The sequence below is a fragment of the Dendrobium catenatum genome, unplaced genomic scaffold (genome assembly GCF_001605985.2).
Source record: "Dendrobium catenatum unplaced genomic scaffold, ASM160598v2 fragScaff_scaffold_390, whole genome shotgun sequence".
In the NCBI taxonomy this organism is placed as follows: Eukaryota; Viridiplantae; Streptophyta; class Magnoliopsida; order Asparagales; family Orchidaceae; genus Dendrobium; species Dendrobium catenatum.
The window spans coordinates 5,853,595-5,870,648 of NW_021318852.1; positions in this window are offsets into that span (position 1 = coordinate 5,853,595).

A 17,054-nucleotide genomic window follows, 5' to 3' on the forward strand; every position below is an offset into this window, starting at 1 on the left:
TTATTAATTATTAACATTTATTAATTAAATTATATTAAATTAATTTGATATAATTATTCTTATATATTTATTAAATTGACTACTTATTTTTATGTGCATTTAAGAAATATGTGATACTTATATCAAAACATTTTGTTTAATTAATTTATTTTAAATTTTATTGAAAGTATGCTTCAATTCGAATTGACAAATATATATATAATATATATTTATAATATATAATATATATATATTATATATATATATATAATATATATATATATTATATATATATGTGTGTGTGGTGATAATAATCATTTAAATAAACAATATGCTTAATATTAATACTTTTTTAATAATAATAAATAATATAATAATTCAATTGACATTATTTCTAAAATTATATGGATAAAAAATTAATTTCAAATCATCTAGCTAACTATAAAATAATGTAAAAAATATATAAATATTTTTCTTCGAACCATCTATTTATTAGCTCGATATTGTGCTCTTATTTATACTTCTAGTGATATAAAAATATTATAAAATACATAAATATAGGAAAATTGATATGCTAATATTAAAGACAACATAAACATTAATTTATTTTTTTATTAAATAAGCATTTAAATAAAAACTATCTATAACTCAATCATTAAATAAAAAATGAATATTTCCATTAATATAAATAATAAAACAATCAATAATTAATTAAATAATTTATAAATAAATATTGTTGCGGACTAGAAAATACGCGGCGATAGAGATTTAATTCTGCGTCTTAACGTTGTACGTATAACTAGCTCCACACAGAGAACACAAGATTTTTTACGTGGAAAACCCTTAAAAAGGGAAAAACCACGAGGCCTAGCCCAGTTGAAAATGATTCCACTAGACTTTGAGTTGGTTACAAAGGACTGAATCACCTCCAAGGGTGATCAGGTTACAATCAGTTACTTAAGTAAGACGTCAGTCTTTGGGAGGACGTAGGGACTGAATGTCGGGTCCTAAGTAAGACGTCGGGTCTTCGGCAAAGACGTAGGGACTGAGTGTCGGGCCTTGAACAGGACGTAGGGACCGAGTGCGGGCCTTGAACAGGACGTAGGGACCGAGTGTCGGGCCTTAACAGGATGTCGGGTTTTCGGCAGAAGGTAGGGACTGAGTGTCGGCCTTGAACAGGACGTCGGTTCTTTGGCAGGACGTCGGTTCTTTGCAGGAGTCGGATATATATATATAAATATATAAATAATATCATGATGAACTTATGATATGATATTTACTAGAATGTATACTGAAGAAAGGTTCAAAATGATCGGTAGATTATTTTTGATATGCCTTCAAAAAATTATCTTGATCGGGCACAAATCTCGAGGAAAAATCAATTTGGAAACTTTCAAAATTTAAATTGGGACAATTCGAACTCTGATTTCAGCAAACTTATACTCAAACTGAACGTCTTGGAAATACAAACCCAACAACACAAAATTCGACTCAATCCAAGCCCAAATAATGTCCAAATCAAGGACCCGAAGTGATGTTGGAAGGTTTAAACCACAATTTGGATTACCAAACGGTTTTTAAATGTGATATACTTATAATCGAATCGAGCATCTCAACGAGACAAATCCAACGAGCCCAAGATCAAGGAATTCCGACATCATTAAGACTTTCAAATGTTTAACAAATGGTCAATGATCAAGGGATTCAATATTAGTCGTCCATCCAAACCACTCCCCATTTACCCTTGATCTTCCACCTATTTACAGATCATGTCACACTGGAAAATCTATAAATAGACCCACGCCTTCCTCTTGAAAGGAGGGCTCAAAGAAAGAGAGCAAGAAAGAGATCAGAGATCGCTCTTACCTCCTTGCTCCTTCTTGACCACCGCCTGAGTTCCGCTGGACCACCACTTGAGGCCCTAAGTTTCGCATGACCACCACTCGAGGCCCTGAGTTCGGCCGGACCACTACTTGAGGTCCGGAGTTCTGCTGGACCACCAACTGAGGCCCAAAATTCTGCTTGGCCATTACCACCTGACACCCGGAGTTCTACCGGACCACCATTTGAGGCCCAAACTTATGTCGGACCACCACCTCAGGCCCAAACTTCTGCCGGACCACCACCTGAGGTCCGGACTTCTGCCAGATCACTACCTGAGGTCTGAACTTCTGTCGGACCATCAACTAAGGCCTGGACTTCTACCGAATCACCACCTGAGGTCCGGACTTCTGCCAGACCACCACTTGAGGCATGGACTTCTACCGAACCACCACATGATGCCTGGACTTCTACCGAACCACCACGTGACACCTAGAGTTATGCCGGACCACCACCTGAGGCCCAGACTTCTGTCGAACCACCACCCGAGGCCCTAACTTCTATCAGATCACCTTCTAATGCTTAGAGTTCTGCCAAACCACCACCTGGGCCCTGACTTCTACGATAGTACCGCCCTACTACTACGGTATTTCGGACCCCTGCCTCCTGCCGACTATGATCCTTCCGACCTCCGTCCCTACTATAATCATTTTTGACCTCCATTACCAGACAACAATCCTTCTGACCCCGATCTCCTGCCAATTATGATCTTCCGGACCCCCTGTCTCCTGCAGACTATGGTCCTTCAGACCTCTGTCGCCTACTATGGTCCTTCCGACTTCCATCGCCAGATAACGGTCTTTCTGACCCCGATCTCCTATCTAATTCGATCTTTCCGACCTCTATTCTATAAATTATGGTTATGCCGACCAAACAAACATGTCTATTTTTAGGGGTTTCCACGTAAAAATTATGGCGTCTCTTATGAATGCTACACTATCTCTTTGATCTACTTGTGTGTTGAATTTTCGTATAATACTAAGACATTAAACTATATATTTCTCTAATGCCGTGAATATTCCAAGACGTAACAATTTTTATGAAGACATTGTATTCATATTATAACTATGTTCAATTTAGTTCATGGTCCTGTTAAATACGATCATAAATAATAGCTATATTGAATTATTTGGATCAAATTTAGGGAGTTAGTGGAATAATATTTAAAATGTTATTTTCTTTCTATTTTAATACTCTTAATGTAGTAAGAATTTACTCAATTTTATTATTAATTAAATTTTGGCCAAAGATTCCGGCACTCTAATATTTTGTATAATAATTGTAATAAATAGAAAATTGAATTATATTAATTTTAATTAAAATAAGTTTCAAAATTATTAAATTTATTTTGAAATTAATACAATACTTGCTTGAATTTATAATCATACATACTACCTCAACATAAAATGATAAGACTACAAAATATCCCATTTTTTAATATATGTTTCACATAGATAAAATTTTATTCAAAATATTGTGTAACAAATCTGATAATTAATAAAATGAACCAAAAAAACATCTTAATGTTCTAAATAAAATTTTTTCCTAATAAGTTTCAAAATCATTAATTTTTTTTTATCAAGGCTAACACAGACTAATTTTTTAAGAAGAAATAATAAATCAAAATGGTTCTTTAACTCTTTAGAAAGGTTCAAAATGATCCTCAGTTATATTTAAGGAGTTGAAAAATCAAAATGATCTTTAAATACAGTTCGAGATTATTTTGATCTTTTATAAAGAGTAAATGAAGCGTGTGAAAGCTTGCGGAATGATCTTGGGAGTTGTCATCAAGATTCAGAGTTTATATTACATGTGCAATAAATTATTTATGTATTGGCATTCATCATTTATAAATAAAATGTGATCAAACATTTGTTACTATGAGTTCTAAAATAGTTGGGTTGGTATGAGTTTGAAAGCACTCAACCTATCAAAGTACTTGGGATGGGATCGGATGAGCTCTTTGTCTGCTTTGCCATGATTGGGTCAAATACTACACAATTTCTTTCTTTCTTTCTTTAGAATAATTTAAGGCAAAATATAAGTTCATATTGCACTTCATTATATAGCAGCGGTCTGTAAATTGCTGCGGAAACATCAAGTTTTTAGTAGTGGTAGTACCTAACTTAGATCTAAGTTCTAAGGCATGTTTCAAATCATATATAAGTCATTCTTTGAAAATATAATATTAAAATTCTATTAAAATATCAATTCAAATATAAAAATTCTCTCTAAAATATTAAAGCTCAATATTGGATAAACTGGAGTGCTTCTGGGTGGTCACAGAATCTTAAAATGCTATCTACCTTTGATTCTTTGGCTTCCAGAAAGAACTGTTCAACATTGAGCATATCTTCTTAAAAATACTAAAAATTTCTTATATATGTATCAATCTTTGAAATCTAAAAAAATACTTGTCACTGTTATAATTGAGAGTGTTCTTAGGAGAATTCATTTCTCTTGAGACGTAATTAATCATAAAGGCTTGCCTGTAACTCCAAAATAAACTAAACCATATCTGATTTTCATAAGATAGAGGAAAAGTCTTTGAAAATGTCGGCAATTTTTTAAAACTAATTGTTGAATTTGAATACCTTCGTAGAATATCATTTTCATATTTTAAGCTGATATGATATAATCAGTGTTGTATTTAATAAAAAAATGGAAAATTTTCAAACCTCGCCTTTGCCTTTCAAATACTAGTTTATAATGATATTTCTGTCTTTCGAGACAGTATGTGATTCTTTTATTTGAATTTGATCATGAAAGTGAAAAATTTTGAAAACCCTATTTTTTTGTATTTGAATCCATTGTAGAATATCGTTTTTATCCTTTGAGATAGTACGCTATTCTCAATGTCATATTCAATGACAAAAAAATATGAACAACTCGAATCTATATAGACTTTTCAAGATTTTAATTTCCCTCAGCAATAAGTTTGTTATGTTTCTTAATTGACAAGTAGTGAATATGAGCATATTCAGTAAATTGATTGCTATGTTTTGGGAGATAAGATAGTTTACTTCTATCATAATATCATCCACTGCATAAGTAGTTTTTTCATCAGTAGATTACATAGCCTTATGTGGATTGATGAAGTGATGAAAGTTTGGCGATTAATAACAATCTTGCTTTCTTCCGATACGCATATGTGGTAACATTTTGCTTAATAAAAAATTTTGTGCCAAGCAAGATAAACGGTATACTTACAAAGATTATTGAGAATTTTATAATAATAAAAAATATACAATTATGCATATGCAATGAATTTTATACATCTTCTATATTACATTGAATGTTGAATTTCATTTATACATCCATTTGTTATGAAAGTTATGTATATATGATGGCCGGGTTTATGTGCACTTAGTATACATCATTACTTATCTTATTTGACAGTTGATCTACATCATGATTCTGCTCTCTTTATATTTTCTTGTGAGGTATGTTGTGTCTTGCCTACGCGTTGATTGGTGAGTCACACTTGATTGGGCCTTATGTAAAGGCTCATACATTTAGTTGAGGTGTGTACGGATACACCTCGGTACGCCACGATCATGTATAATTTCTACAACTTGTAAAGACCTTCTCATTGTATGGTGAATGCATGGTGACACTAATTTATGCACACACATGATTGCTCTTTTACTTTCATGCTCAATGATTTATGGTAAGATGTATTAGTCATCAGTCATAGGATAGTGCACCTACGAAGTCCTGGCTAGCTTTATCGGCTAATAATTTCACAGTGAAATGTCATATTTAATTTTGAATTTGTTGCACAATTAATTAAAAAGTATGTGATTTACTGATTGATAATGACTATAGAGAAAATATCATATCAATGTCACTCGTCCAAGCTTAACAACTCAAAATTCTTATCCATATAAAATCAGTTGGGTAAAAAAAGTATAGAAATTTTAGTATGAGAAATGTGCTAAGTTACTTTTTTTGTCATAAAACACCGTGATTTTTTTTTTCTATGATGTATTTAACATGGATGTTTGTTGGATCGTTTTGGGATGACCGTGACAATTTGACACCGGAGCTGATTGAGCATCTACTCATTTGATTGGAATGGAAAGGTACTATGATTACTTCCAAATTCACACTATGAATATATTAGTCCATGGATGGCCCCACTTTACTCATACACCAAAAGGATGGAAATTGGCACATATACATTGATAGCAAAGCCATTAATAAAATCACAATCAAATGCTGCTTTCTAATTCCACGAGTTGAATATTCTATGTATAAATTGTAGCCGGTTCATCAATTTTCTCAAAACTAAGGCTTCGTTTGAGACCGTTTTCTTACTGCTTCTTAATGCAACTTTCTAATACAAAAATAAAAAATTACTAACTAAAATCTGCTTTAAGAAGTAGTAAGAAAGCCATCCTAAACGAAACCTAAATTTAAGAGTGGATCACTAAATTCACATTAGACTCGGTGATCAATGGAAGACTGCATTCAAAATTCATCAAGATCTCTATGAGTGGAAGGTGATGCCATTCACATATACTCCATTACGTGTTCCTAATTTGATGTGTAAGCTTGAGCCTACTTTTGTTTTGATTTTTTTTTTTTTAACAATAGAAGTAATTCTAAGCCAAGCTTTTGATTTAACCTGTTTAAAAATTGCGAGAAGAAGAAAGCAGCTGCATCTTCATACTGTTCTTCATGTTGATAATTTCTTTCTGTTCTTTTTCTGCTGCTTTTTTTGGACTAATCCTTGTTGAAAATTACTATTTCAACGTTCTACACTGATTTACTTCATTAACATTTCATGGACATGTATGGTTTCTTATTCAGGTCAAGAAGGCTCTATGAGGCCTGAAGATTGAGGTTACACATAGGGGTAATATGCGCAGAAAGTTTAGCATATCTGGTCTAACGTCTCAGGCAACTACGAAAAATTATTACGTGCGGTGTCCGGACGTATATTGAGGTCAATTCGGACGCACCACGTCACCCAATACACATTGCATTGGATGAAGTGGCGCGTCCGGATTAGCATCCAGACGTGTTTGGACTCCGCACAGAATAATCTCTCGTTCTATGCATATTACCCCGATGTGCAACCTCAATCTTCACCCCTCTTAGAGCATTCTTGACCTTAATGGTTATAAGGAAATGGTTAGCCTTAACCACACACTTGCTTGGCACCATATCTGCCTTTGCTTGGGCGCAATGGGCGTCTCTTTGATTTGCAGGTTGAAGCTGGAACCATGGCCTGTGTAGCTGAGGATTTAGCCTGAAGAGAAAGGTCCTGAACACGCTCCATCAGAGCCACATCAGGACTTGATGAGCTTGCCTCCGACAAGGAAGCTGGTGTAGCTTGGTATGGAGCTTGTGTTGCTTAGTGCAGTTTGGAAAGCGCCACGTCATTCGGTACACAATGGTACCGAGCGCCGATACCGTGCAAAAAAATGACGTGATGCATTCTGATTGGTCTTCGGACGCCCTCCGGTGTTCGCACAGAATTTTTTTCCCCGCCACAGCCCTGATGATAACCTCCACCGTGTCTCCGTAATTGTTGAGGGTTGGTATTGATTATGTGCTAATACAAATATGTCTATATAGAAGCAATAGAATAACACAATAATGGAAATACGATAAAATAGGATATCCTCAATAATGAGGATATATTACATGAATAAATATATATTATATATTTTTTACTATAAATATTGTATGGCAATGAATAACTTTTATTCCTCTCTATTTGATCGGATGAATTTAGGATTTATGAATGTTGTAAAAAGTAAAATAATGCATGTATTTGAAAATATATGAATGTTCTAAAAAGTTTTTCAAGGTAAATCATTACCCATATTGTTCATTGTAACATTTTAGTGTATTGCTGGAATGCATTCGTAAATAGCTAGCGTAGAACTTGATCACCCTATCTTGAATGGAAATAAGAAATTATTACGTGTGTTCATCAGATCGTTTGGGGGCCAAACAGGACGCACCATATCACCCGATAACAACAGGACACGATAGAGGTAGACAATAAATTAGTGATATGGCGCATCCTGATTGGTCTCCTAAAAGCATCCGGTGACCTCACATTATAATTTCGCCTTGAAAATAAGTGATTTTTATAAAATCTATCTTAATTTTTTTTTTCACACTCAAATGTCTTCTTCCAATTTCAAATCAAGTGGAGTGATTGTAAAATCTTTGGGGAGGATTATTACGAGTTAATTTTTTTACTGCATCCTAAAACAATTTTTTACTCCAAATATTTAGTAAAATTTAAAATTGTCTAATTGATAGTGACAAAAAATATTATAAGTAGATTAAATTGTTGCTTGAAAAAAATCCGTAAAATCTATGATAGTCTAATTGCTAGTGACAAAAATCACAAAAAATTTAATGCTAAATTTATCAATCCAACTAATGAGATATATTTTCAAAAAGAAGCCTTAGAGGCTTATTAAAATTACATTCCATAATTTTAGAATAAGAATTAATATTAACTAATAATAAAATAAATCAAAATTTTATACCATAAAAAATAAAAAATATATAAAATAGCACATTATCATAGAGATCATATTAAATATAAGTTATATTAGACAAAAAAAATTTCATTATAATCATGCATGGTACTAATTCCTACTAGAAAAAGCTTGTGGCTCTATCAATGGCTACAAGGAGTTTCGAACAAATCTCTTCACAATCTCATGTTCATCTTGACAAAGCAAACTGAAACCTGAATTAGCCGAACAAGAAGCCTCTTTTATCAGCACGATTGAACATTGTTAAACCTATATTTACAAGGATCTTAAGCAAAAACTATAAGCATTTCCAGCAGACCAATTCAAGTTTTGAAGAGAATCAACACCAAGTTTGTGACTTTAACAAGAACCCTAACCCTAAATCCTAAAGGGGTCTGGATGGTGCCAAACACCTTATCGAGCTTCAGAAAAGCTGACTTTCAAACGATCAACATGAGGAACATCAACCCGTGGGAAATAAAAAAAAAAAAAAAACGTGGGAGATTTCTAAATGCCTTCACGATTTGGATCCCTCGGTTCCATACACGATCAAATGGCCCTTCCGAGAGATTTAACGCCGGTCGCGCATCTTCCCCTTCCCAGGACGGATCCCAATCGAATCCTTGGCTTTCTCCGAATCCGCATAAGCTCCCCCACCTGCTTCAGGATCTTGATTGCCGATGAGGTTATGGATTCCACAGAATCAGAGAGAACAAGAGAAATCTCCGGAACAGACTCGATGCGATGGCCGCGAGCAAGGTCAAGAGACGGAACAGCGCTTGCAGCAAGCGCGGAAACAACAGCATATCGACGCTGGTTAATATTGACGCGGCGGTGCGATCGGCTCCAGATCTTAGTGGCGCCGAACATTCGGCCGTCTTCCCCTTCCCCTTCTTTTCATCTTGGCTGACGTCGCCCAACTCTTCCAGCATATCGTCGGGCTTCTGCTGCTTCACCGTCTCATCATCCCATTCCTCGGAGGCTGGAACGAGATCAGATTTTGGCCTGAGAGGCGATTGGGTCAGCGATTCGTGATCTTTTCCTTCCATCTCTGCAACGGGAATCAGAGCTTCTGCGTGAACAAGAACGATGGATCGAGAGGGAGTTTTGAGCGATGGGAACTGCCGAGCGCCGACGGGGTTAGGGTTTCATAGAGCAATCGGAATCGGTTAGACGGTTACCAAAGCGGGAAATCGTGGAAGTTATTCTTGTCAGTTATTCTTATTTTAAAAAAACATTTAATTAGAATTTCTTTCTATTCAGAGCCGTCGGATTTATATCAAGATTGGCATAATTTTAAATATTAAATGTAATATTAATCTCAATGTAAATCCGACGGCAATGAATACATTCTATTCATTTTGCAACTGAACATGATAACGTATTTTTTTTCCTACTAGTATAATTGCACGTCCCACGTTAACGAAATTTAAATAATTAAGTAATATTATAAAATGGCAAATATTATTTAATTAAATTTAAAATTTTTATGAAGATGTGTAACAAATAAATTTATCATTAAAAATAATTGTAACAATAATTATATTCCTAATTTAAAAAAAATTAAAATTTGAATAAAATAACAATAAAAAATGTGATATTAAGACAAAGTTGATAATATGATGAAAACTTTGTATTAGAATATTTTTTTTTTAAAAAAAATATAATGATTGAATTTAATGATTTTAGATATATTTTTAAATGAGTGTAATATAAAAATAATATATATTGCATCCATCACAAAAAATATTTAAAGACTTTAATATGAGTCATAATAAAAAATTTAGTCGAATTATCATTATAGTTTTTTTTTAATATATTTAGAAGATATGTAATTCAATGTCTCATCATAAAGCAAAGATAATAATTGTTGCGTCCTGGAGTATTCGCGGTGGTGGAGAAATATATAGTTTAACGTCTTAGCATTGTACGAAGATCCAGCACACACACAGATAAAAAGAGAGGGTGTAGCGTTCATAAGAGACACCAGAATTTTTTCGTGGAAACCCTTGAAAAGGGGGAAAAACCACGGGGCCTGGCCCAATTTGAATGAATCCACTAGTATTTGCAGTCGATTACAAATGAGGCCCTTCTTAGGGAGAAGGCCTTGGCTTCATGATACAAATATACATCATATAGAGCGCATTACATAGTAGGAGTTACAATAATCAACATAGATGTGTTTGTTTGGTCGGCATGGCCATAGTCGATAGGATAGAGGTCGAAAAGATCGTAGTTGGCAAGAGATCGGGATCAGAAAGACCGTTGTCTGTTGATGGAGGTCGGAAGGGCCATAATAGGCAACGGAGGTCTGAAGGACCGTAATTGGCAGGTGATTGGGATCTGAAAGACCATTGTCTAGTGATGGAGGTCGGAAGGATTGTAGTAGACGATGAAGGTCTGAAGAAGGACCGTAGTAGGCAACAAAGGTCTGAAGGACCGTAGTTGGCTGGAGACTGGGGTCTAAAAGACTGTTGTCTGGTGATGGAGGTCGGAATGATCATAGTAGGCGACGACGATCTGAAGGACTGTAGTCGGAAGGACCGTGGTCGGCAGTATACTGGGAGAACGTTGGGCAACAGGTGGTGGCTTAGTGGAGCTCAAGGCCTCAGGTAGTGGTCTGACAGAAGTCTAGGCCTCAGCTGATGTTCTGGTGGAGCACACGGCCTCAAGTGGTGTTCCGGCGGAGGTGAGGGCCTCAGGTGGTGGTCCGGCAGAGCAACGACGTCAGGCGGTGGTCCGGCGGAGGTGAGGGCCTCAGGTGGTGGTCCGGCTGAGCAATGACGTCAGACGGTGGTTCCGGCGCGGTGGGAACCTCAAGTGGTGGTCCGACGGATCAACGACGTCATGCGGTGTCCGGCCAGAGGTGAGGGCCTTCAGGTGGGCTCGCGAGCAACGACAGTCAGGCGTGGTCCGGCGGTGGTGGATAGCCTCAAGTGGTGGTCCGGCGGAACAACGACGTCAGGCGGTGTCCGTGGGTGAGGCCTCAGGTGGTGGTCCGAGCGGAAGCAACGACATCAGGCGGTGGTCTGGCAGAGGTGAGGGCCTCAAGTGGAGTCCGGCAGAGTAACGGTGTCAGTCGGTGGTCCGGCGGTGGTGTAGGAGCCTCAAGTGGTGGTCCGGCGGAGCACGACATCAGGCGGTGGTCTGGCAGCAGGTTGAGGCTCAGGTGGTGGCCGGCAGAGTAAGGTGTCAGGCATGTGTGCTCGGTGGTGGTGAGAGCCTCAAGGTGTGGTCCGGGGAGCAACGATGTCAAGCGGTGGTCCGAGCGGTCGGTTGAGTGGCTTCAAGTGGTGGTCCGGCGGAGGCTACCTGAGCGTCACGGCGGTGGTCCGACGGAGGTGAGGGCCTCAAGCGGTGGGCCGCGAAGCAAATGGCGTCAGCGGTGTTCGGCGGAGCAACGGCGATCAGGCGGTGGTTCCACGTACATATCTTAGTGAACACATTACAAACAACATTAGACCACTAAGAGACGCAAAGATTAAAAAACCAACTAAATTCAAAAAATAAAAAGAAAATATATCAGACTCAAATGAAAAATAAGAGTTTGTCATCACCACAAGGAAAAATTATTTTATGCAGAGTCGAATGTAGCTCGACGTCCAGATTCATAATTAAATGATGACACATATTTTAGAATTTTATTCTTGACCCAATGACCCGACATAACTACAATCATGCATTTTTTAAATTAGTGAAACCACGAAAGCTTCAAAATATTTCATATGAAAAAAGGGATAAAAATGTTTCAAGAGCTCCCAAAGCAATGGAAGAAAAAAATCCAGAAAATTTATTTATTTTATGGTTTTGCTTGGTCTTAGAGGGAGAGGAATGAGCGAGAAGTTAGAATACAAAATTTATGAATGCAGAGATAGTCATCGGCTAGGGTTTTTTTGACTTTTATTTAGTTCATCGGCGAGAATTTTTCATAAGAAAGGACGAGCAACAACTTTAATTTAATGGCATATATCAAAAGAGAGACGATTTGGTGCGAGAGAATGCAAAGCTTGCGCAAATATAGAAAATCGACGTTGTGCGATGAAGATTGAATATCAATTTTGATAGCCGTTGAGAGAGAAAAACGAGAAACAAAAGATGAAGATATCAATGATTTGCATAGTTTTGTGCTATTTTTATTCATTTTAAATCTTTTTAACTCGTATAGAGTTATGCATAAGAAATATTTTTTAAAAATATTATTGTTTTTTTCCTAATCTTTTGAGCTTGTTCACCAATTGTGTATTGAATGTGTAATTGATGTAATATTTGTCGTATTGTGTGTATTGTGGTATGTTTGGCTTTAGTATGTAATATTGTTTATTGAAGCGCATGCTTAATTATTTGTGTAGTGATGTGTATTATGTGTATTGATGGTAGTGATTTTACTATTGCATTGCTTGTGTATTGATATTTATTTTTATTTGATATGCTGTGATTGATGTGTATACGTGTATAATATGTATTGGTTGGTGGTATTGTTTAATTTTGTGTATTGAATGTATATATATACACTACAGGAAATCACTGATTACGGCGGAATTCCGCGGCTTCCGTCGATTCCCGAGGCTTCCCGAGAACTTTTTCCAACAATAAATTTACGGCGGCTTCCGCGTTGACGGGCAATATTTCCCACGGAAATTTTCCGGCGGCTTCCGACGCTTTTCAAGTTTCCGGCGGAATGTTGAAGAATTTTTATTAAATTGATTAAAATTATAACTATTTAAATGATTTTAAAACAAATGACTATAATAATATTAATTTTTTAGCTTTTTAATTAATTTAGTTGGTTATCTTAATTTTATTCTGGATATAAAGTTTATTTCTGTTGAATAAAATAGTTAATAAAAAAGATTTGACCAAAACACATTAATTCATATATAATTTATTCAAATATATTTAATTTTTTATTATTTAAGAAATTTTTTTATTTAATTTAATAACATATTTTAATTAAACGTATAACTAAATTATTTTAATTATCAATTAAAAATAAAAATAAATGAAAGCATAATAATATGTCATAATGTTCTAAAAATACGAATATACTACCTTTACTATTTTGCAGGATCGCGCGCAATTGGTCGGGGCTTGGGGATGCGGGTGAAGGCAAGGTTCGAATCGCAGGGTAAAGACAACGCGGGAGCGGGGGTCGCGCACCTCGGCCGACTGGCTCATGCGGGCCGAGGTCAGGCTCGGACAGAGCGGGCGCGGTCCGATGCTACGCGCGGACAGGCAGCGCTGAGCGGCCTGCTGGCGGGGTGGCGGGACGTCGTATAGTGGTAGCGGCAGTGCGTGAAGATTTTTTTATATTTTTTTTTTAATTAAACCGGCGGTTTATGCCCGCCGGCAAGCCGCCGGCATTATTGGCCGCCGGAAAAAGCCGTCGGAAATAATTTTTTTACGCCATTTTTACCGGCGGAAAAAATGCCGTCGGAAAACCGCCGCTAAATTAAAAAACCGCCGAAAAAGGCTCAAATTCTGCCGGAAAAAGCCGCCGGAAATGGGTGATTTTCCTATAGTGATATTACTGTATATTTTGTTGTGTATTTCACTGTCTATTAGTATATATTATTGTGTATTGGTGTATATTGATATATATTATTGTGTATTAGTGTGTATTTTTACGCCATTTTTACCGGCGGAAAAAATGCCGTCGGAAAACCGCCGCTAAATTAAAAAACCGCCGAAAAAGGCTCAAATTCTGCCGGAAAAAGCCGCCGGAAATGGGTGATTTTCCTATAGTGATATTACTGTATATTTTGTTGTGTATTTCACTGTCTATTAGTATATATTATTGTGTATTGGTGTATATTGATATATATTATTGTGTATTAGTGTGTATTGATGTTTATTATTGTGTATCATTGTGTATTACTGGTGTATTATAATGTGTATTGATGTGTATTGGTATATATTGTTTTGTACTACTGTATATTTGTATGTATTGATGTTTATTAGTGTATTGTTGTGTATAATTATTGTGTATTATTATATATTTTATCATATATTTTGTAGTGTATTGTTATATATTTTACTGTGTATTGCTATATTGTATTGTTGTACATTCAATTTTATATGAATACAAAATATTTTAATTGATCATTTAAAAACTTTTTGAACTTTTACACAGCTATGTATCAAAGAAATTATATTGAAAATTGTAATTTTTTGGTCTCACGAATTTGTTCATTTGATGTAATTTTTAAAATTTTTTTTATAGGGACATGAGATTCTAGAATGAAATAATTTGAGATAATTATATGAGAAGCATTTAGTGAAAATATAAACTTGTAAATAATTATCTTTATTATACTCTTGTGATAAATTATTAGCATTCTTTATACTTATATACTTTTTATTTACAAATTAAATTGGATGTTTGACTTGTCAATTAATAGCAAAAGTTTACTTAAAAATATATATAATATATGACTTGTCAATTAATCAACTCTCATAGTATTATCATCTTAAAACAAATTCAATCTTAAAAAAATTATCTTGATCATATTTGATTTGACCTATGCAACAATATACAACAATACATAGTGTGTATTACAAAAAAAATTAAAATTTTCAACATAATTTCTCTAATATAAGGCTGTGTAAAAGCTCAAAAAACTTTTAAATAAATAAATTAAATATTGTGTATTCATATAAGGTGAAATACTTAATAAAACAACAATATATAGTGCATATTAGCCAAAAAATCATATTTTTCAATATAATTTTTCTAATAGAGCTAAAGCTTGAACGCTTTCAAATGAAAAAAAAATATTGTGGATTCATATAAACTTTAATACTTAATAATAATACACAACAATACCTAGCAATATATAGTGCATATTAGCAAAAAATTATATTTTTCAACATAATTTTTCTAATACACAATTACGTAAAAGCTCTAAAAATACTTTTAAATGATAAAACAAAATATTTTGTATTCATATAAGCTTGAATACATAACAATACACAGTCAAACACAGTAAAATATACAATAATACACAATAAAATACATAGAAATACACAACAAGACACATCAATACACAATAATATATAGAAATACACAACAATACAAACCAAAACACAATAATACACACTAGTACACACAAATACATAGTAAAAACACAACAATAAATACAATACACCAATAAACACCAATACACAATAAAATATATAGTAATAGAGAACAACACACATCAATACATAATAAACTACACAATAATACATAGTCAAATACATAGCAATATACAATAATATTCAACAATAAACACTAATACACACCAACATACAGCAGTACACATCCATATACACTAATACATAATAATATAAAATAATAAATAATAAAATAGACATTAATACACAATAAAATACATAACAACACAACAAAATATACACTAATACATTGTAATATACATCAATATATACCAATACACAATAATACACAATAATTCATATAAATATACACCAATACACATCGATAAATAGTAAAATACATATCAATGCATAACAATACACAGTAAAATACACAACAATACACAATAAAATACATAATAATACACAGCAATAAATATCAATACACACCAACACATAGTAAAATACACATCAATACACAATAATATACACAATACACATCAATACATAGTAATATACAACAATACACACCAATACACAATAAACTACACAACAATACAAAATAAAATGCACAACAAATTACATAATAATACATAGCAAAATACAACAATACGTACACGCAAATACACCCCAGCACACATTGCATTTTAGCAAAAAATCATATTTTTAAACATAATTTTTTTTTATATGCAGCTATGTAAAAGCTCAAATAACTTTTAAATGAACAAATAAAATATTGTGTATTTATATAAACTTGAACACATACAAATACTCAACAATATAAACATAGTAATCCCGGATTCTGGCCCGAGTTGGGTCGTCGGGCCGCACTGTAAAGAGTAAGAGCACGTGGCGACATATTATAGGCTACCTGACGTAGAGCTACATCAGGTAGCCTGACGGAATAAAAATTCGTGGTTTTGGCGGCGATCACTTTCCTATACTATCTGACATTTGGGTACGTGGAGGAAGAAGAAGCCAAATGCTCGTTCGAATTATCCAGCTGATCTTTTCCAGGTTACAAACCTTTTGCATTGATTGTGTTCTTGAAAGCTTTATGAACATAGATCTTCATCGCATTGAAAACTATGATAACGGTCTCTTGAGGTGGAGAAGTTTTTGTGTGGAGTCTGGACGTAGCTCTACACCTGAAATCCAATTAAATTAAGACATGTGGATTTCTTAGTGCTATGTATTTTTTTCTTACGACCTGACGATCCGATCCAGCCCAATCATGAAATTTTTGAAATTTCGATAGCCCATTCATTTGTGTATTTGTAAAGCTTGATTGCATGTATTTTTGAAATTTTTGAAAGTAGAGTAAATGAAATGCATGTATTTAAAATATAGTTGCTTGATTGCATGCAAATCAAATGAGGAGGCGAAGGAGATGAGAGATTGAAATTCTTCGACATTGGATGAGAGGAGGCGAAGGAGATGAGAGATTGAAATTCTTCGACATTGGATCACAGGTTACCTGATGTAGCTCTACGTACCCAAATGTCAGATAGTATGGGAAAGTGATCGCCGCCAAAACCACGAATTTTTATTCCG